At 46.7% G+C, this 22,321-nt stretch overlaps 1 long non-coding RNA gene across 1 annotated transcript; it reads right to left on the bottom strand.

Moving 5' to 3' along the window:
* Positions 1-9,746: 9,746 nt before the first annotated feature.
* Positions 9,747-20,728, bottom strand: LOC123390190. The gene is made up of 7 exons (XR_006604855.1): positions 20,696-20,728; positions 19,906-20,099; positions 19,247-19,378; positions 16,288-16,468; positions 15,327-15,451; positions 10,107-10,334; positions 9,747-9,826 (listed from the first exon to the last, which is right to left on the bottom strand). It is a non-coding gene; the product is annotated as an uncharacterized LOC123390190 (long non-coding RNA).
* Between the last annotated feature and the right edge of the window lie 1,593 nt (positions 20,729-22,321).

Below are 22,321 nucleotides of genomic sequence, written 5' to 3'. Positions count from 1 at the left end.
ATAGACTTGAGGGTCCATATTGGGCTCTCTACTCTGTTCCACTGGTCTATGTGTCTGTTTTTATGCCAGTACCATGCTGTCTCGGTGATCACAGCTTTGTAGTAAAGCTTGAAATCAGGGTAACGTGATACCCCCCAGCTTTATTTTTGTTTTTTTTCAACATTTCCTTAGCAATTCGGGGTCTCTTCTGGTTCCATACAAATTTTTGGATTATTTGCTCCAGCTCTTTGAAGAATATCGGTGGAATTTTGATCGGAATGGCATTAAAAGTATATATTGCTCTAGGCAGTATAGACATTTTAACAATGTTTATTCTTCTGATCCAAGAGCATGGAATGGTCTTCCATCTTTTTTGTGTCTTCTTCAATTTCTTTCATGAGTGTCCTGTAGTTTCATCGAACACAGATCCTTTACCTCTTTGGTTAGTTTATTCTCAGGTGTTTTATGGTTCTTGGTGCTATAGTAAATGGAATCAATTCTCTAATTTCCTTTTCTGTATTTTCATTGTTAGTGTATAAGAAAGCCACTGGTTTTCTGTACATTGACTCAGTAGAACGTATCAATGAAACTAGAAGCCGTTTTTTTAAAGAATCAATAAGATCGATAAATCATTGTCCACACTAATCCAAAAGAAAAGAGAGAAAGCCCAAATTCATAAAATTATGAATGAAAAGGGAGAGATCACAACGAACACCAAGGAAAGTAGAAACAATCATCAGAAGCTATTTTCAACAGTTATATGCCAAATAAGCTAAGCAACCTAGATGAAATGGATGCATTCTTGGAGAACTATAAACTCCCACAACTGAACCAGGAAGAAATTGACAACCTGAATAGACCGGTATCTAGTAACGAGATTGAAGCTGTGATCAACAACCTCCCAAAATACAAGAGCCCAGGACCTGATGGATTCCCTGGGGAACTCTACCAAACTTTCAAAGAAGAAATAACACCTATTCTCCTGAAGCTGTTTCAGAAAATTGAAGCGAAGGAAAACTTCCAGACTCTTTCTATGAATCCAGAATTACCCTGATCCCCAACAGGCAAAGACCCTACCAAAAAAGAAGAATTTCAGACCAATATCAGTGATGAATATGGATGCTAAGATTCTCAACAAGATCCTAGCAAGCAAGATCTAACAGCACATTAAAAAGATTATCCACCATGACCAGGTGGGATTCATCCCTGGGCTACAAGGATGGTTCAACATTCACAAATCAATCAATGTGATAGAACAAATTAAATAAGAGAAGAGAGGAAGAACCACATGGTCCTCTCAATCGATGCAGAAAAAGCCTTTGACAAAATCCAGCATCCGACCGTTTCTGATTAAAATGCTTCAAAGTATAGGGGATAGAGGGAACATTCCTGAACTTTATCAAATCTATCTATGAAAGACCCACAGCAAATATCATCCTCAATGGGTTAAAAGCTTGCAGACTTCCCCATTGAGATCAGGAACAAGACAAGAATGCCCACTCTCATCACTCTTGTTCAACATAGTATTAGAAGTCCTAGCAACAGCAATCAGACAACAAAGAGAAATAAAAGGTATCCAAATTGGGCAATGAAGAAGTCAAACTCTCTCTCTTTGCAGATGACATGATTCTTTATATGAAAACCCCAAAAGACTCCACCCTCAAACTACTAGAACTCATACAGCAATTGAGCAATGTGGCAGGATAGAAAGTCAATGTATTTTGGTGTTCTTCACAGGAATGGTTCCCTTGACTTAGGTGTTTTTTCCTATGTGCCTTGGTCAGGACAAGTTGGGCCCAAGTGTCCTTGGCTTCACCTATTGTCTCCTTTCACCCCACTAGGCTCAGCAGAGAAACTGCCAGAGAAAGAGAAAGTGTGATTGAGGTCCTGCAGGCCAAGCTGAATACCCCGGCCATCATCACTCCCTGTCCAGCAGCCACGCCTTGTCGGACTCCCAGCGCTCTCCCAGCAGTTCCTCCTTCCTGTCTGATGAGCTGGAAGCCTGCTCTGACATGGATATAGCCAGCGTGTACACACCACTACATAGAGAAGAAGGCGCTGCCTGGTCATTCAGGTAACCTGTTTCTCTAGCCTGGCCTTGTAGATCCTCCCTGGTTTGTATCAGGCTGAATGTGACCCTGGGACCACAGCACCAGTACAGGGCCCCAGTGCCTCAGGATATTTGCTCTGCTCCTGACTCTATGGGGGTGTTGTGGGGTCTCCACTGGATTTGCAAGCTGGTAGACCCAAGGGGAAGCACAGTGGGGAGAGCGAGAACATCCAGACAGGCTCTTCCCCATTGTCTTATGAGCACAGACCCGTCTGTCTGACTTCCTTCTCCAAATGGGACATCATCTCCCTCCTGCAGAGGTCTGCTCACTGCATGTCCTGAACTAGTGTCCCCTGGGTATCTGTCTGCAATCATGGATGCTGTTGCTCCCATCTGGTACTTTTGGAAATGCCATTTTCACAGTTTTTGGGTCTGGGCCCACTCTCACCTCTCAGGTGGTTTGCCTCCCGCAAGAAGCTAACTGCAAATAAGGAAATACACATGACTCACAGTGTTTTGTGCTTGGTGCTTTCCCAGAAAGCCAGGCCCTGCCCTGGTACCCCTCTCTCAATAGAAGGCCAGTTCTTTTGTCGACCACTGAACATTTTCTTACATTCATGGGTTTTGTAGATTCCACCGTCATTCAAGTCATTCCACTGTACTGTCTTCTAAGCCATCAGCAACCAGTGAGCCGCGAGGGGTTAAAGCCCCAACCCAGCAGGCAACCCACATCAGCTTGCCAGCTCCCCAGAACCACCCCCCCACCAGGAGGCCAGCCAGGCCCATCCAGGTATGCAACAGCCAACACAGCAGGAGCGCTGTCTCCTTCTCCCTCAGCAGCCTGTTTTGACTTTTTCTTCAGGGACGAATGTTTCTACTGTCAGAGGCTTCTAGGTATCAGATCCTAGAATGAAATCAAGAGGCCTTCCTTGTCCACCAATTGTGTCTGCATTTTCTTGGTTCTAAATATTTTATGAGGTCAAATCAGGATCTGCAGTAGACTTTCTCCAGCTCCTTTAGGTGTAGGGTTAGGTTTTGTGTACCTGAGACCTTTCTTTGTTTCTTCTTGAGAAAGGCTTTGTACCGGCTATATATTTTCCTCTCAGGACTGCCTTTGTTTGTGTCCCACAGATTTTGAACCGTTGTTTGTATTTTCATTATCATTTGTTTCCATGATTTTTTTCATCAATTCTTCTTTATTTCCCGGTTGACCCATTCATTCTTTAGAAGGATTGCTGTTTTTAGTCTCCATGTATTTTGGTTTCTTTTTTCAAACTTCCTTTTGTGGTTGAGTTCTAGCTTTAGAGCATTGTGGTCTGAAAATATGCAGGGAATGATCCCAATCTTTTGGATTACCACGTTGATTGAGTTCTGATTTAGGTGACCGAGGATGTGATCCATTCTGGAGAATGTTCGCATGTGCACTAGAGAAGAATGTGTAGTCTGTTGCTTTGGGATGAAATGTTCTGAATATATCTGTGATGTTCCATCTGGTCCAGTGTGTCGTTTTAAGGCCTTTATTTCCTTGCTGATCTTTCGCTTGGATGATCTGTCCATTTCAGTGAGGGGAGTGTTAAAGTCCCCTACTATTATTGTATTATTGTTTGATAGTGTTTCTTTGATTTTGTGTTATTAATTGGTTTTTGTTATATTTGGCTGCTCCCACGTTGGGGGCATAGATATTGAAAATTTGTTAAATCTTTTTGTTGGACAGACCCTTTGAGTAATGATATCGTGTCCTTCCTCATCTCTTATTAAGTCTTTGGCTTAAACCTAATTGATCTGATATAAGGATTGCCACTCCTGCTTTCTTCTGATGTCCCATTAAGCATGGTAAAATTCTTTTCCCCCCCTCACTTTAAATCTGGAGGTGTCTTCGGGCTTAAATGTGTTTCTTGGAGGCAACATATAGATGGGTTTTGTTTTTTTATCCATTCTGATACCCTGTGACTTTTGACAGGGGCATTTAGCCCATTAACATTCAGGGCTAAACTATTGGGAGATATGAATTTAGGGCCATTGTATTGCCTGTAAGGTGGTGTTAATTGTATATGGTCTCTGTTCCTTTCTGATCTAACACTTGTAGGCTCTCTCTTTGCTTAGAGGACCCCCTTTCAAGATTTCCTGTAGAGATCTGGTTTGGTGTTTTGCAAATTCTTTCAGTTGTTGTTTGTTCTGGAAGCTTTTAATCTCTCCTTCCATTTTCAATGATAAGCCCTAGCTGGATATAGTATTCTGGGCTGCATGTTTTTTCTCGTTTAGTGCTCTGAAAATATCATGCCAGCTCTTTCTGGCCTGCCAGATCTCTGTGGATAAGTCAGCTGCCCAATCTAATATTTTTTACCATTGTATGTTACCAGACTTCTTTTCCCGGGGCTGCTTTCAGGATTTTCTCTTTGTCACTGAGACTTGTAAATTTTACTATTAGGTGGGTTGGACGGGGTTGTGGGCCTATTCTTATTGATTTTTGAGGGGCGTTTCTCTGAACCTCCTGAATTTGATGCTCGTTCCCTTGCCATATTGGGGAAATTCCTCCCCAATTTAAGTTCTCTCCCAGTATACCTTCTGCTCCCGTCTCTATTTCTTCTTCTTCTGGAATCCCAATTATTCTAATGTTGTTTCGTCTTATGGTGTTACGTATCTCTCGAATTCTCCCCTTCATGGTCCAGTAGACTGTTTGTCCCTCTTTTGCTCAGGCTTCTTTATTCTCTGTCATTTGGTCTTCTATATCACTAATTCTTTCTTCTGCCTCATTTATCCTAGCAGTTAGAGCCTCCATTTTTGATTGCACCTCATTAATAGCTTTTTTTATTTCAACTTGGTTAGATTTTAGTTCTTTTATTTCTCGCAGAAAGGGCTTTATATCTCTCGAGAGGGTTTCTCTCATAAGCTTCCATGCCTTTTTTTTGAGCCCGGCTAGAAACCTTGAGAATTGTCATTCTGAACTCTAGATCTGACATATTACCAATGTCTGTATTGATTAGGTCCCTAGCCTTTGGTACTGCCTCTTGTTCTTTTTTTTGTGTTGAATTTTCCGTCTTGTCATTTTGTCCAGATAAGAGTATAATGAAGGGGCAATTAAAATACTAAAAGGGTGGCAAACAACCCCAGGAAAATAATGCTTTTTAACCAAAATTAGAAGAGATCCAAAATCGTGAGGGGGGAGGAGAGAAAGAAAGTGGATAAAAAAGAGGTTCAAAAAGGAAGAAAGAAAAAAAAGAAAAAAAAAAGAAAAAAAAAGAAAAAAAAAAAAAAAAAAAAAAAAGAAAAGAATTTAAAAAAAGAAAACACCCTAAGAAAAAATAAAAAAAAAGAAACAAATATATATTAGATAAAAACTAGTTAATAAAAATCGTTTTAAAAATTAAAAAGGAAAAAAAGGTAACAGTTAAAAAAAATTTTACCAAACGAAGGCGAGAAAAAAAAACAAAAAAATGGAAAAAGAAAAAAAAATTAAATTAACTCTACAAGACTAAAAAAAAATCACAGGGAAAAAAAAAGCCATGAGTTCCTTGCTTTGCTTTATCCTCTTCTAGAATTCTGCTGCTTCTCCTTGGTATTGAAACCACACTCCTTGTTAGGTGAAACTTGGTCTCGGCTGGATTTCTTGTTGATCTTCTGGGGGGAGGGGCCTGTTGTAGTGATTCTCAAGTGTCTGCCCCAGGAACGGAATTTTACACCGCCCTTACCCGGGGCCGGGGTGAGTAATCTGCTCCGGTTTTTGCTTTCAGGAGCTTTTGTTCCCTGAGTGTGCTTTCTGTAGAGTTCGGAGGACGGGGAATACAAATGGCGGCCTTCTGGTTCCGGCCTGGAGGAGCCGAGAGCCCAGGGCCGCACTCCTCAGTGCGCTGCTCAGAGAACCCCGCGCCCAGTTACTCCTGTCTGCCTGACCTCTGCGCAGTGCTCCGAGCTCACCGAGCCTGCGACCAGTTCAAGGTCACCCCCGAGCTGCGAGCTTACTGTCAGCTATGTACTCTGTAGCCGGCTTTCCTGTTCCAATACCCGCAAGCTCTGCGACACTCAGACCACCCCGATCCTTCTGTGACCCTGCAGGACATGAGGCACGCTGACCCGTGTGGGCTTTGCCCCGGGTAGCCTCTGGAGCGATGTCCATCAGCGGAACAGGACTTTTTTAAAATGTCCTGATTTTGTGCGGCAGTTATGCTCCACCGCTTGCCGGGAGCCGGCCCCTCCCCCCGGGGTCTATCTTCCCATCGCTTTGGATTCACTTCTCCGCCGAGTCCTACCTTTCAGAAAGTGGTTGTTTTTCTGTTTCCAGAATAACTGTTTTCTTCTCTTCGATTTCTGCCGATGGATTTTCAGGGATATTATTAGTTTATTTTCAGCAATCTTTAGATAATAAGACTATCTCTAGCTGATCTCCGGCTAGCTGAAGCAGTCTCAGCCTGCTACTTCTCCGTCCATCTTGACGCCTCCCCCACGTATTCATTGTTGTTAACCCACACCCAAGCTCCATGCCATCCAGTGCCCTTTATAATACCCACCACCTGGTTCCCCCAACCTCCATCCCCCGCCACTGTCAAACACCCTTCAGATGGTTGTTCAGAGTCCATAGTCTCTCATGGTTCACATTCCCCTTCCCCAATTTCCCTCTCAACTCCCTTCTCCTCTCCATCTCCCCATGTCCTCCATGCTATTTGTTATGTTCCACAAAATAAATGAAACCATGATGAGTAATTGACTCTCTCTGCTTGACTGATCTCACTCAGCATAATCTCTTCCAGTCCCAGATTCTATGGTTTTATGATCTTTCTACATTACATCATCTCATAATGATCAAATTGCCAGGAGGCAAAATTTTATCCTTACTGACAAATGAAATATCCAGGACAAAATATTATATTTAATAAAAAATTTTAAATTTCCAGTTAAGAAGACACAGACAAACTAAGGGTTTGGAAGGGAGGGAGGTGAGGGGTTGGGAGAGCCTAGTGGTGGGTATTAAGGAAAGCAACATATTTCATGGAGCACTGGGTGTGGTACATAAACAATGAATCTTGGAGCACTGAAAAAATAAAATAATAAAATAAATAAAAAACAAACCCATTTTAAAAAAAGAAAGACACAGACAAAGAAATTAAGCTGGACACAGCGAGCACTTTCAAGGACAGAGAGATCACCCATGCAGTGAAGGGCACAACAGAGCAATAGGAAAACCACAGAGGAGGAAGAATAATGGCAAAACAGGGGGCCCACAGAAGGTGCAATGAGTAGGGCTAAAGATTTTTGGGACCCAAGAAGAAAAATCTCTACATTCAGGTAATGTGCCCATTAGTAACCAAAGGCTACTTGTATTGGTAATTCTCCATCATCAATCCCTGAATCCTTCCGTTGCCATATTTACCATTTGTCCTCTTGAAAATGGTGGTGATGAGCCAGGAGCAGCAGAAGAAAGGCTAGGGAATGTGAGCACTGGAGAGTTCATGCCAACATCTTGGACTGCTGGAGAGGAAGCAATGGAGTCTAGGTTGTAAAGACAACAACAATTTTCAGGAAACCCTGAACAACCACACTCAATCAAAACCCACTCACAGCTTAGTCATTTTTTTCACCATCAGAGACCTAAGGTGGTAACATGGATTTGTCCTCATTATACCCCAAACCACTACAGTAAGGAACAGCAAACAAATCCCTAAGTTTGGAACAAGAACATTGTCCCTTTAAGGGAAGCGTAGCTCCATAGAAGCAACTTCTGGTTTGAAAGATTATTAGGGGCATTTTTCTAAGCCCCACATTTATATAATTATATTTTATATAATTTTATATAATTATAAGTTATGTTGTGTGCAATTTTGTGTGTGTGTGTGGGTGTGCAATTTTTTTAATACACTGCCTTGTGACTAAAAACCTATGATTGGAGAACAAAGCAAAAGGAAATGTACATAAAGTTAAATTTACCTTATAACCTATGGTCCATTGGACAAACCCTTGAGGCGGCAGAATAAGACATTACAGGAACCCCAACTGTCTTAAACTTAATGACCTAACTAGAGGGAAAAACAGTCTTAGCTTGACCAAAAGTCATGTCTCCAGGATGTCATGATCTCTTCTTTAGCATATTAAAGTCCTGTCAGAAAACTTTCCCTTTGCCTGTAGCTCCCCCAGTTCCAAACTATATAATCAATGGCTCCTCACAGAAACCCCAGTGCCACTCTTTCTGTCCACTGGTCCTGTCCCTGTGGCTATCATAAAAAGAACTTTTTTTGCATAGAAAATGTCTCAAGATTCCTTTCTTGAGCTCTGAACCCTAATATTTCCACATCAAATATGTGTAGTATATAATGTCAAAAAATACTGAATCAAAAAGTATGAATGGACTTGTGGGGCAAATTAAAAAATTAGCATTCCAATCACCATTCTGATGAGTGGTTAGTGATGGGAAAAATGTAGCAGGATGAGAAGGGTAGAGACAGAAGGCATGGCAGGTTAGAGACAACAAAACCCCTCCTGGAGTACCAGGCCAGCAATTCTACAGTGGAAGAATTGGAAAATATCAGAGAAGGCAGGGAGTAAGTCCTGCTCAGGAGGTGGCCTAGAACCAGCTCTCCAGCTCAGGCCATTGTTGTGGGTAAGGAGCAGCAGTCACAGTGTTGGAGTCACTGGGGCGGAGTCCTGGCTGGGGTTGTGTGTGGGACGCAGTGATGGATGGAGGGAAAGCCTGGCCACGAGGGCAGAGCAGGGGAGTTATAACTGAACACTACAACCAAAACCATCACGGCTCCCCAGGGGAGAGCCCTGCCAGCCACCCTACTGTGGCTGAGCAGTTTACTATGGGACACAGTTCACGTGACACTTTCTCATCTAATGGCCACCAACACAGGATATTGGGAAATGTGACCTTCATTTGACAAGTCCGTGCCTAATTAGTGAAAATCCAAAAGGGGACTGGGGGGAAAAGCTAAGGATTAACATGCCCTAGGAAGAGCAGGCAGGGAAACATTTCCTGAAAGCTCAAAGGAACTTTAGAGACTGAAAAAAAAAAGCCTGAGCATGAAAGAAGAAAGAAATGGCTCCTACTGAAATAAAATTGTGAAAATAGTGTCCTGGGGGTTGAGAGGAGATGGCTAATTAAAAAAAGAAAAGAAATAAGTTTGAAATGAGTGTGTCAAGATGGAGTGGGGGACAGTACTAACATTCAGACTGAAGCTAGGTGAAGGGGGCTGGATGAAGGACATTGAGAAGAGAGGGAGAGAGCAGGCAAGGCAGTATGGCTGGAAGGGCAGATGCGGAGGGAGGGGAGGAGATGACAGCCACTGGGAATAAAGGGACTAAAATATCATCCCCCTGCTTTCCCACAACCAGCATTGCCTGCGGGACGGGAATGGTTTCCACTCAGCTGAGCTCCCCTCCAATCAGGGGGAATGGGAAACCTGGAAGGCAAAGCAATACTGAGACAGAGGCTGGTGAGGAGGAAGGGACGTCGTGAAGAGGAAGGAAGGCCAGCAGCTGGAAAATAAAAACATCCAGTTTCGAATCCTGGGTCAGGTCTTAGCTGGTTAATGTCTCAATCCCAAAGTTTTCCCACGTTGAAATACAAAGGCAAAACCTCCCTTACCTCAGATGAAACAGTTTGGAAAATTGTTTGAAAACTCATGGTAAATTTTAAAGCACTCCACAAATACAAGGAATAGATATTAACTCACAACCTAGTTAACTGTTGAGCAATGCTTACCATGTCAGGCACTTGTTAATTATTGCACTTAAGGCATAATTACCATATTACCATATGACATGCATATGATTGTCCATAAGATACATGTGATTATTGTCCTCACCCTGAAAATGAGGGGAAAGGAAAGAAAGTAAGGTGGCTTCAGTACTTGGGGACTTCAAACACCTTGCCCAAAGCAAGCAACCTGTACCTGAAAACTCAGAATCTGGGGCCCGAGCCCAGCTGGGACCCTCAATCCCACCCTCTCACCCAAGGTTGGAGATTGAAATGCCTCTGATTTCACCTGGACCTTAAGGAGTATGGAAGAGGGAAGATCCCTTCAACACAGACATCCTGGCCACTGCCCCCACTGCTCACGGGCTTCCTGGTCCCCCTGCTTCCTACCTTGGAAGAGTGGTTGCTTGTTTCCAGGGTCCTCCTGGTGGGCGAGGAGAGGGCTGAGGCCGGTTTTTTTTCCTCCCCTGCCATCCAACTGGTGCTCCAGCTGCAATCTTAGACAGCTGTTCACCTGGATGCTTTGCTCCAGCTGCCCTCCCAAAGCTCAGATCTCTGCCACCAGGTGGCTCAGCTCACTGCTCAAAGGGACCTGGAGACCAGCATCCCAGGTGGCAGCTGAAAGAAGAAGAGAGAGTGAAGGGGTCTGGTGGCTCAGATCCAAGCTTTTCCAGGCATTTGTCAGAACACTCCTCCAGGGCATTCCTTTCTGCTCGGGACCCCCACTGTCCTCTCAGGGCCCCAGGCAACGCATTTGGGATGCAGCTGCCTCTATTGGGGGCTGATTTCACATTAAAACCTGTTAAACCCGTAGGGCCTGCCTGGGCCTACTTAGCCATAGTGACTCCATGTTTGCCTAGGTAGCCATTTTGTTGTTTTAATAAATGCCTCAGCAGTTACTCATACCAGTTCCGGGTAACCGTTGCTAAAACACAGACCTTAAAACCAAGGCCATTTTGTTGTTTAATAAATGCCTCAGCAGTTACTAGTATTGGTTCCCGGTAACCATTACTAAAACACACAGGTAGGAGACATCCAATCAGCCAAAGCCACATACTTAGAAGTCTGCGGTTGTGCCCTATAAGGAACTAGCCTGTAAGACCAAGGGGAGTTTCTCTCTTTGGAGGCGGCCCATAGTCAGTCAGTCTGACATCTAATGCTTGGCATAGAATAAAGCTTTACATAACTTTCACTTTGCCTGAGCCTTGTTCCCCTGGCTGGTTAGTCTAAATTCTAATACTTGGCATAGAATAAGGCTTTGCATAACTTTCACTTTTTCAAAAAAAATATATTTTTATTTATTTTCAGTGTAACAGTATTCATTGTTTTTGCACCACACACCCAGTGCTCCATGCAATATGTGCCTTCTCCAATACCCACCACCTGGTTCCCCCAACCACCCCCACCCCCCTTCCCCCCCCTCCCCTTCAGACCCCTCAGATTGTTTCTCAGAGTCCATAGTCTCTCATGGTTCACCTCCCCTTCCAATTTCCCTCAAATCCCTTCTCCTCTCCATCTCCCCTTGACCTCCATGCTATTTGTTATGTTCTACAAATAAGTGAAACCATATGATAATTGACTCTCTCTGCTTGACTTATTTCACTCAGCATAATATTTTCCAGTCCTGGAAGAGATTTTTGTTGCTACAAAAGTTGGGTATTCATCCTTTCTGATGGAGGCATAATACTCCATAGTGTATATGTTCCACATCTTCCTTATCCCTTCGTCCATTGAAGAGCATCTTGGTTCTTTCCACAGTTTGGCGACCGTGGCCATTGCTGCTATAACATTGGGGTACAGATGGCCCTTCCTTTCACAACATCTGTATCTTTGGGGGTAAATACCCAGTAGTGCAATAGCAGGGTCATAGGGAAGTTCTAGTTTTAATTTCTTGAGGAATCTCCACATTGTTCTCCAAAGAGGCTGCACCAACTTGCATTCCCACCAGCAGTGTAAGAGGGTTCCCCTTTCTCCACATCCCCTCCGACACATGTTGTTTCCTGTCTTGTTAATTTTGGCCATTCTCTAACTGGTGTAAGGTGATATCTCAATGTGGTTTTAATTTTGAATCTCCCTGAGAGCTAGTGATGAAAGAACATTTTTTCATGTATCTGATAGCCATTTGTATGTCTTCATGGAAGAAGTGTCTGTCCATATCTTCTGCCCCATTTTTTGATATGATTGTCTGTTTTGTGTGTGTTGAGTTTGAGGAGTTCATTATAGATCCTGGATATCAACCTTTTGTCTGTACTGTCATTTGCAAATATCTTCTCCCATTCCGTGGGTTTGCCTCTTTGTTTTCTTGACTGTTTCTTTTGCTGTGCAGAAGCTTTTGATTTTGATTAAGTCCCAAAAGTTTATTTTCGCTTTTGTTTGCTTAGCCTTTGGAGACATATCTTGAAAGAAGTTGCTGTGGCTGATATCGAAGAGATTACTGCCTATGTTCTCCTCTAGGATTCTGATGGATTCCTGTCTCACATTGAGGTCTTTTATCCATTTTGAATTTATCTTTGTGTACGGTGTAAGAGAATAGTCGAGTTTTCATTCTTCTACATATAGCTGTCCAGTTTTCCCAGCACACCATTTATTGAAGAGACTGAGAGACTTTTTTTTGTTTGTGTTGTTTTGTTTAAATCTCTATTTGCTACCACAGTCTGTTTCTTTGTACTAGGTATGAAAACAGCTAATAAATATTCTACAAAACCACATATCTTATCTGAAAGCTTGAAGCCAAATACATTTCAAAAAGTAGAATTTGTTTTGTTGTTTAGGAAGGCCCCATAGGATCTGTACGCCATCTCTCATGTAGCCCATACACCAGGTTGCCTCTGGGCCACAGGCCTTTAGGCAAATACATTCAAATTTTCTGTGACAAGCTGAGTGAACATTACCACTGAGTGGGGTTAAGTCAAGTCTGTGAATACCATTTTGGTCAGTTTTTCAGACAGGTTTTGTGACCAAATGAGTATATGAAAGCTATCAGAAGAATTCACAGTTCTCATGAGATTACAGAATTAAGGATAAGAAAGTATGGGGCTTCAGAGGTAGGAGCTTCGAAATGACTCCTAAAACAACTATAAGAAAGGAGAGGTATGAAGTAGGATGAAGTCAGGATGAATGGATTTTTTTCCCTCTGTCATATAAAAAACAAAAATTGAAAGGAAAAAAAAAAAAAACATACACTGAATTTACAAATGAAAAAAATGCTCCCAAGAAGTTAGTAGAGAAAGTCTTCTCTAAGTCATTACTACAAGTTTATAAAGGATTAGAGTTTACTATGAGAAATTTTCTGGAAAATCCCATATTTTCCATTTTTACTCATTTGCATTATGTTTTTTATAAGCACCATAGTATCCAAATACTGCTTTTATAGCATCTCATAAGGAGGCTGGAGGTCATGAGGTAGGAGGCCAACTCCTCCTAAGAAGTCCTCACGGGGCACCTTCAGTCTATGGTTAGTATCTACCAACCCCCAAAGCTCCATGAAGCTCCTTCCTATCTTTCTTCCCCCTATATCTAAATTCTCACAAAGGAATTTACTTCTTTCTAAAAATTTTTTTCTTCTATCCATTCCTCTTTATCTTCCCAACGGCATCTTAAGATCAGGCTCTCCTCATGTAAATACCCTATAACTACACCCATTTTAGTGGGTTACAAAACTTGATTTCCTTGATTTGAGTGTCTTCTGACACCAGTGTGTCCCACTAGTCTGAGAGTTCTGTTCCCATCAAGTATATGTTTTGTTTGGAAAAACGTACTCATTTTCCATGGCCCACTCTGTAGAATGTAAACTTCCATGGTTACTTCATAGCTCCTCTGTATAACAGCAGCCTTCTCAACTGACCGGACTTCTCACACTCCCTGATACAAAGCTCTCCCACGGGAAAGTCTGGACCTGATGCTCCCAGGAGTGCACAGAAGTTATTCTCCCAGCCTGTGGTGCCCCTGATACTTTCTTCAAGTTCTGGTTTACCTTCTCATCAGCAAGTTAGGAAATCCAATCAGGTTTTATGAAAATTCAAATTTGGCTGAATATTGAAAATTCTGTATTGCTTAAGGAATTTTAAAACAGATAATAAAAAAAAAATAGAATTGAAAGGCTTAGACATCCTATCCAAAGCAAGAGCTATTTCTATGAGATTCTTCACAAGTCATCCCCTTCTATTTAAAGGGGCTTGGATGGGAGGCTTATTCCTTCACAAACCAGCAATTCCATCACTCAAAATCTCTAGTGGTCAGGAAGGCATAAAGAATGATCTAAGTCCAAATTCTAACTGCCCTTTACCCTTTGATGACCCTTGATCAGACCTCTAAAGGATGCCAAACACAACAGCTCTTTTTCATCTGATCTTCAAATATTTAAAAACCAGTTCTCATCTCTTTGTGATCTTGTCCAGGCCAAAAATTGTTTAGTTTCTCCGACAGTTCAAGATTTCTGGTCACCCGGCATGGTGGCTCCTGTCTTCACTTTGCTCCCTGGTTTGCCAAAGTCCCTTTTACAAGATGGTGTCCCACAATCTAACAATATTTCTGACAAGGTCTCTCACCCTACCGTGGTCTCAGGTTGAATTGGTTTTTGTAGCAACCTTTGCCTACAAGTTCCTTGTCTCAGACGGTTTCTAAGTAACTCCCTATTCTTAAGTCCATGAAAGGCTAGAGAGCCAGGCCTCCTGATTCTGTACCTCTATCACTGATATTTTTAATCAAGGTCAGGATTTCTTTTTTATATTTTCTAAATTTCTTTTATTTTTAAAAGATTTTATTGATTTATTTGACAGAGATCACAAGCAGGTAGAGAGGCAGTCAGAGAGAGAGAGCGGGAGCAGGCTCTCTGCCGAGCAGAGAACCTGATGTGGGCTTGATGCCAGGACCCTGATATCATGACTTAAGATGAAGGCAGAGGCTTCACCCCCTGAGCCACCCAGGCATCCCAATCTTTTCTAAATTTTATCATATTGACATCAGTACTCTGTTTCAGCCTGGTTTGAGTTATTAACTTGATGTTTTACAATACCCTCCCCCATTTGAAGGACAATGGGGAAATAGAAGAAAGATTCTCCAACATTAGATCAGTATTTTAGCAGATGGCAAAAAAGTCCTCATAAAAACAGTTTAAAATTTAAATCCAGGCTTGGAATTTAGATCCTAACAGAGGTATTTCTGTAAATGTGCATCTTTTAACTTTCTCCCTGGGGAATGAGTCAGGGTAGGAGCAGGGTGCCCACCGTACTGGCTGCATGGGGGGCAATATGTATTAGTCACAATATTCAAGAGCTTCTCACATTATGGTGCCATCAGGACAGTTCTTTGAATTTTTTTTTTAATCACTGTATAACCTATACTTTGCTCAACTTTTCTCTGGCCACCTAGGCAGGCAGAGTTGGACTCTTGTCCGACTACTTTTAAGGATGTCTCGGCTGGATCTTGCACATGTCACCAACCTCTGGGCTTTGGACATGAGAGAAACACTTTGTTCTTACTGGGAGCCCCAGACCTGGCTGAGGCAGAACTCTGTAGTTTTCCAGAGCTCTACAACTCCCAAGGAAAGGACACCAGAATCCTAAGCAAGAACAAGGAGCTCACCAGGGAGGGGAGAGTGAGAACACATACCTTTCAGCTTTTTCTTGAAGTTGCCATAAAGTGCCTCGTCGATCTGTAGCTCTGACTGGAGGGACTGGAAGAGCTGCTGTTTCTCCTCACACTGCTGCTGCAGGAGGGCAAGCGTGTGCTGCAGCCTGCATGGGGGAGGCAAGGGCCTGCTGAGTGTCTGGTGCCCCTCAGCCCCTCCAGGCTACCTGCTGTCAGCCAACCTTCACATCACGGGGCTTTAGCCTTAGATGTCAACCAGTAAAAGACCATTACTTTTACTTTACAGATGTGGAAACAGAGGCTATGAGACGTGAGGTAACTTTGCTTGATGTCATGCCATTAGCTACGTTAGTTGGGAGCAGAAATGCAAGCTCCGTATTCTTCCTGCCCCGATGGTGCTCTATTCCTGGTGATAGGCAGTCATAGGGCTTGTGTCGGGGATGTGCATGAGGGCTGGTGGAGATGCCTCCTACATTTCAGTGAGACCAACATCCTTAAACTAATGGGGAGGATGAGAACATTTTTTTTTTCTCCAGGATCTGATATGCTGACCCCCCCCCTTTTTTAAAGATTGATCTGAGAGAGACAGAGATCACTTGCCTACAAGCGGTAGGAGGAGCAGAAGAGGAAGGAAAGAACCCCAAGCAGACTCCAAGTTGAGCGCCAGACCCAGCACAGGGTTCATTCTCATGACTCCGAGATCATGACCTGAGCCAAAATCAACAGCCAGACACTTAACTGACTGAGCCACGCAGGTGCCCCTGATATGCTGAACCTTCCAAAATAGGGTTTTACTCTCCCAAGTTTGGAGTGAAAAGGCATTCTCAGACAAGTCCTTCCTTCTGCTCGAATTCATCCATAAATCAGGAATAGCAGAGGGGAAACTGAGGGCCCCCAAAGGCTCCAAATACCTGTCTTGTCAATACCCCCATTAAAATATAAAAAACAGGGCCCCCTTCCTTCTTATTGGGCTCCCCCTTACCTGGAGTCTTTTTCCTATAGGGATAGGTGTTCCTCCTGGAAATGCAAGATCTCCTGTTGTTTCTCCAAGTCTTCCAGAAGCTGCTGCCATTCCCCCTTTTGGCGCTCCAGCTCCAGCTCTTGAAGTCAGGATCGCGAGGACAGCAGGGCCTCCCTCAGGCATTCCATCTCCTGGAAGCACTCTGAGGAGCAGAATACAGGACAGCTTACACTGTGGGGGCAGAGGCTGGCTGGACAAGGAGCCCAACCAAGCTCCTCCATCCTGATGTGCAGAACTAAGGCAACGGGAATGCAAAGCTGATGCTGCAGCTGCTCAGAAAAGCAGAGGGCGTCAGCTCACTACATCCACATGCCCTGGGGAATGTGGAGCCTCCATCTTTGCAATGCCCTTGATCATCTGCTTTCATAAGGTCTACCCTGTTATTAGAGAAAACGCTGTGGTTTTTTTCCTTCTTTCCTTCCTTCCTTCCTCCCTTTTCTTAGAGAATTTATTTATTTATGTGAGAGAGAGAGAGACAGAGCAGGAGCAGAAGGGGAGGAAGCAGAGGGAGAGAGAGAGAAGCAGACTCCTTTCCCTGCTGAGCAGGGGATCCAATCCCAGGACCCAGGCATCATGATCTGAGCCAAAGGCAGGTGTTTAACCAACTGAACCACCCAGGTGCCCCCAAAGCTGTGTTTTCTTTCCTCTTTCGTCCTTTCTTTCTTTATCCTTTCTTTTCCTTCTTTCTTTCTTTCTTTCTTTCTTTCTTTCTTTCTTTTCTTTCTTTCTTTTCTTTCTTTCTTTTCTTTCTTTCTTTCTTTCCTTTCATCTTCCTTTCTTTCTTTTTCTTTCTTTCTTTCTTTTCTTTTTCTTTTTCCCCAAAGATTCTATTTATTTATTTGACAGACAGAGATCACAAGGAGACAGAGAGGCAGGCAGAGAGAAAGGGGGAAGTAGAGACTCCCTGCTGAGCAGAGAGCAGGGGATCATGACCTAAGCCTAAGGCAGAGGTCTTAACCCACCGAGCCACCAGGTGCCCCAAACACTGTGGTTTCTAATGGTCACTATTTTCTAAGTTCACACACCCTCTGTGTGATAATCCCTTCTTTAATTTTGCCAAAGAGCAACATCAAGACTTCTTGCCTACAGTTTTTAGAATGTATTATATTCATCAATTTGAAAATGGGGACATCTGTCCTTTTCTGGGCTTGTGGAATTATCTGCATGATTTCCCAGAGACTAGGGACAGGGGCTCTGAGAACCAGGCTGCAAGAGCTGTCAGTCTACCAGGGGGAGGTCTCTGGGCATGGCCCACCATGCTTGTCCACATCTTAGTGACTTCTCCCCACTGAGGTCTGTGCTAGCCTGTCCTGGCATGCAATGGTGGTTTAGCAGTTGTGTCTTCTTCTCTCTTCTCTGTGACGTCTCATTACTTCCCCATCAGTGACCTTTCCCCTCACATCTTCCTGCTCCAAAGAGGCAGATTGAGAAGAAACATCACTTGTTGTCTCTTCCTGTTCCACAACATTCTTTCATTCTGGGATTAAATCCTTTAGGAAAGTATTAGCCTTTCATGGCTATTCAATAAATATTTGCAGATAAATATAATTTTTATTGACCATATACTGATTTGATCAAGTCAATTGACACTAAGGTCAGCTGCCCCCAGGTCACAGAGGAAATGATGTCCTCCCTCCCTTGGATGCCCATTGAATAGTGTTGGAAAAACACTCTGGAGGACATCTGGCTGGTGCTTCCAGGCAGAAAAGTCCTGAGGATTACTGAGCAGAGAGGATCCCAGTGTGGGTGAGTGAGGGGAAGCAGTGAGGAGACAGGGATGGCAGCTCAGTACCAGGAGAGACACATGAGGCTGCAGTAAAGTCTGGATGGGGAGAACGGACCCCTAATTGGTATCCAGTTCATAACTAATGACTGAGTATCTGAGTATCTGTGGGTTGGTTGCACAGAGGTGGTGGGTTTTCTAGGGCTATCTTTGTCCCTAGAACCTCAGAGCATGAGGGCCCCTGGTTGGGACCTCTCAGGAAGTAGCCCCTTCTAGACTGAGAACTGCATGGGACTTTGGATTGGTGGATCTGGTTAGCTATTATCTCCACCTTCTTCTCTTGGCTTCAAAAGGTGTTTGGTGTGGCCAGGAGGAAAGGGACCAGGAAGGAGTGCAGTGTGTGGGCTTTTACCACCCATCTCTAAAAAAACATAACTCAGCTGAGTCTGAAGGCTCTGGTTTTTTTTTTAACCTTAAGGACTCTGTTCTCATTGTAGAGCTGAGGTGTGGGTTCCAGGCTGGGGCTGTAGAAAATGGAGGTAGATCCTGTCCCATAAATTGTAAGCAGACACATTACACATTAGGGTAATAGATGCTTTCCAGAAACTACCCATTCTGTCCCTCCAGAAATACTGTCCCATCCCAGCAGGAGTGCCTGGGTCCTCAAGGCCTGGACCCCAAGCCTGGTGAGCCAAATGTCTGGTTTCTGTGCGGGCCCCCCCCCCTGTGCCCTAGCTGCAGCTGTGCCAGAGGTTTCTTGTCCCAGGAGTCCCCTTGGTTCTGGGGGCAGGACAAGGGCATGTAGAAGGAATGGCCTCTAAGGGACCCCAGCCCGAGAGAAGATTGTTGGGAGAACAGCCGCCTGGTGAGTGGCTGCGGGAGAGCACCCACTGAGCAGGCTCCACCACTTGCCAATCCCATCATGACAAGGCAGAGAGGTCAGCAGGCACATATATGAGCAGACTAACAATGGGCTGGGAAGTCAGATGTCCTGCAGACGCACCTTGTTAGCTCTGCCAAGAGGAAAGTTCTTTCTTAGCTCTAAGTGAGGATAAGAGAACCTGCCCCACCTGCCTTGCTGGACTGTTTGGAAGGAGCAAGTAGAGGAAAGCCCATCACATGCTTTGGAAAGTATGAAGCCCAGCCTCCAGAGGCTCCCCAGTCGTGATAGCATGGGCGGCTCTGGGCCTCTCCTACCACTCCCACAGGCTGCACAGCTGAGCCGGTGTCCAAGCGGCTCCCGTAGCTGGTCATTGATGCAGATGGACTCCTCCAGGTGCTGGCTCAGGTTCCAGATCTCTCTGAGATGTTCCTCCAGCAGGTCATCCCCTGCAGCCATCCCATGAGGATGGGGGAGAGGTGGGAGATGAGGAATCCTAAATTCACCCATTCCAAAACACAGCACAGTTGACTCGGACCCTAGAGCCCAGCTGTAGCTCAGGGTGTCCACACTGCAGCCTGTCCGTGGGAGGTCTGCAGACCACTCCCTGCTGAGAGAGTCCAGCCAACCCAATCAGCCTACCAGCAGGCTGTGGCACAAGGTCCAGATCCAAGCCCAGGCACCAGCCAGGGTTCCCTTTGGCCTGCCCTCCTATGGTTGAACAACAATCATGGAGAGCCACAGGGAGAGCGGCATTGGGTCCAGTATGGCCACTCCCTGGTCCTCCACAACACTGGTTGCACACTCTTCAACACAAGAAAATGGTGTGCAGAAACAAGGGCCTGCCACAGTAGGCTGTCGAGCAAGGAACAGAAAGCATCAGGGGACAGGTGGGACTGCTGGCTGGTCTCCACCTCTCCCAGAGGGCAGAGGCCGCAGAGCTTCTGCAGGCTAAGCAGAGACATGTCAGAATTACCTTCCCAAAAAGTAGGCAGTAAAGGAGAATTTCAAGCAGCCACAAAAGCCAGCAGGCCTGCGACCTCCAGATATCAGGGGCTTGACCATGACCGTGTCGGTAAGCAGAACACACAAGTGCCTTCTGGAGCGAGAACAGACAGCTTTACGCTGATAACTGGTCCTCTCACTCTTCTCTGCTCTCAGCAAGTGATCCTGAAAGGCATGGACAAAGTTGGTCAGATTCACTGGAGAAAACACGAGCCAGTGAAGACGTCCCGGCTGACACTAGGCCTCCCTCCAAAGGCTGGCTGCCCCACCCCTGGCACCTGGGTAACGCTGCTCTGGGGCCATCCACACAAAACGATTTACGTACCCCCCACCCGCAACAAACACACACAGACACAGACACACACACACACACACACACACACACACACAAGCTGCATCGGGCTTTAGGAACCTAACTCAAACGCACCCCTAAGGAGCAACCCCACAGGTGTGACTGGGTTGGACACTCCCAGCAAGGGAGGGAAGGCCCCCCCTTGGGTCCTTGCCAGCGGCAGGGTGCCACTTGGGCCTCCGCCTCATCCTCTCCATCCGCGGGGAAGTCGGAGCGGCCCCCACCAACCACCACCGCGCAACCAGATTGATTCTCGCACTTCAAATCCCCGCTGCCAGGGCCCCATCTGTGTGCTGACCGAAAAGCCGCCCTCAAGCAGCCGGCCCGCGGAGCGTCTGGAGTTCTCGCAGCCCCGCGCTCACGCCACCCCAGGCCGCCCCCGCCCCCGCCCCGCGGCCGCCCGCCTTACCGCCAGTGTCCACGAAGCGCGGGGGCGGGCGGTCCCCCAGCGTGGCACTCCAACCCGCGCTGGCCTCGTCCTCGTCGGACTCCTGCGCTTCGGGGGCGTCGGGAGGCAACTGGGGGGCCGGGGCGCTCGTGTTCGGCATCCGAGGAGGCGGCCCAGGAGGAGCGCGAGGCGGCGGAAGTGCTGTAGAAGGGGTTCCCGCCGCCGCCGCTCCGGGGGCGGACTCGCCGAACACGTCGTCCCAGATGTGCAGGCTCTCGTAGCGCGCGCGGGGCCGCCTCGAGCAGCGCCGGCGCCCTCCTCCGTGCGCTCCCGCCGACCTGGGCCATGGCCCGGGCCGCCGTCCGCGCGCCCGCCCCCCACAGCGCCTCCCAGCCGCACGCGCCCGCACCGGGCCCGCGCCGCGGCCCGCCGCCCCCCACCAGCGCAGCCCGCAGCACAGCGCCCGCCGCCCCACGCCCGGCAGGCCCGCCGTCTTTACCGCCTCGGGCCCAGCGCCCGAGGAAGCGCCCTCGGACTCGGGCGCCGCAGGCTGCAGGCCGCGGAGGGACGCAGGGCGCGAGGGCGGGAGGCAGGGGCTGCAGCCGGGCCCAGTCGCCACCGCTACCGCCGCCGCTGCGTCTCCTCTGCGCTCGCTGCCTCCCCGCGCGCCCTCCCCCGGCACCCCGCGCTCCCTGGCGGACCTTCCCGGGCGCGAGCCGCCAGAGACGGACCCCGCCTACTCGCACCTCTGGCCCGCCGGCCAATGGGGAGCAGGCCGGGGCGGGGCCCGCGCGGGGCACGCCCCACACCCCTCGGCCGAGCGGGGCGAGGAGAGCAGCGGCGGCGGCGGCGGCGGCAGGGGGGAGGGCGGCCGGTGGCTTCCTCGCCTGCGGGACGTGTGGCCCGGGACGGCCACCCGCAGGCCCCGCGCGGCCCCGCAGGGGGAAGGGAGGAACCGAGTGGGTGTCGGGGGTTGGGGGGGACGCAGCCGGTCTTCCCGCCGCCCGAGCCGGCTCACGGAGCGTGAAGCCCGCGCTCTCGGTCCCCTTCCGCAGTCGGCGCCGGCGGCGGCGGGGAGCTGTCCGCCCCGGTGGTTCTGAACCAGGCGCTGCGGAAATTCCAGGTAGGCGCCGGCCCGAGGGTCACGATTCCCGTGGCTGCTGTGGCTGCTGCTGCTTCGGTGCTCCACAGCCGGCTGTGCCTTGAGCTCTTGCAAGCACAAGGGCTATCTGGCTTCCGGGAGCCTTGCTCTAATAAGGAGCCCGCCTCGCTGGTTCATTCCTGGGGTCAGGTGGTGACTCAGTCTCGCTTCAATACCCCCTGTAATTTGAGGGGGGGTCAACATCCGATCTTAGTCATTCCTCCCGTCTTTGACCTTTGACATCTTTAAACTCAAAATATTCATTACCTTCCAAATATTAATTACTCTAACACCACCATTGCAACAACATCTTCACCCATACATTTGACACACTTGTCTGTTAAAATACGGCACAATCACCCAGGCTTCAGTGTTCTGATAAACAATAGATCAGAAAGGTTTCATCCATCCCTCTGCCTTGGCCAGGAGTGCGTGGCACTCATTCCGTTGATGACGATACACATGATCAGGCGTTTCTTGCTCCTCTCTCCCTCCCACAATAATGC

This window comes from Mustela putorius, unplaced genomic scaffold, assembly GCF_011764305.1.
Source record: "Mustela putorius furo isolate JIRA1106 unplaced genomic scaffold, ASM1176430v1.1 tig00537281_pilon_pilon_pilon, whole genome shotgun sequence".
NCBI classification, from domain to species: domain Eukaryota; kingdom Metazoa; phylum Chordata; class Mammalia; order Carnivora; family Mustelidae; genus Mustela; species Mustela putorius.
The sequence above is the reverse complement of the archived record's forward strand: the minus strand, read 5'-3'. Positions and strand labels throughout refer to the sequence as shown.